Raw genomic sequence first — 470 nt, forward strand, 5'->3', positions numbered from 1 at the left:
TGACTCTGTCTTCAGCATCATTTGCTGTCCATAAATCATCCTAAATCTCTTTTCTCTTTATCCTGTTGCTTGGCATAAAAGTCCAGATTCAGGAAATTCTTTAAACCCCTCTTGGAAAATAAGAAGACAAGGCATATATAACTAACCTGTGAAGTATTGCTTCAACTAGCAACCGGAGCATTTGGGATAGTAAAAATTTTAAGATCTTCCTGTTATTCTTAGTGGACTTAATTCTATATCTTGTCTCACTGTTTAAAATATTACACAAGAGGACTTCAAAAAGTTCATGGAAAAATGGAATTAAAATATAAAAATAAAAAATATAAACTTTATTTCTTCACATAATCTCCATCAAATTCAAGACACTATTGTAAGTGATTGTACCAGCTATTTAGTCCATCCATAAAAAAGTGGGGTCCTGAGAATTTAACCATGTCAATGCAGTCTTTTTTACATTATTCACTGAAGAA

This window comes from Galeopterus variegatus, unplaced genomic scaffold (genome assembly GCF_000696425.1).
Source record: "Galeopterus variegatus unplaced genomic scaffold, G_variegatus-3.0.2 Scaffold365, whole genome shotgun sequence".
Lineage (NCBI taxonomy): Eukaryota > Metazoa > Chordata > Mammalia > Dermoptera > Cynocephalidae > Galeopterus > Galeopterus variegatus.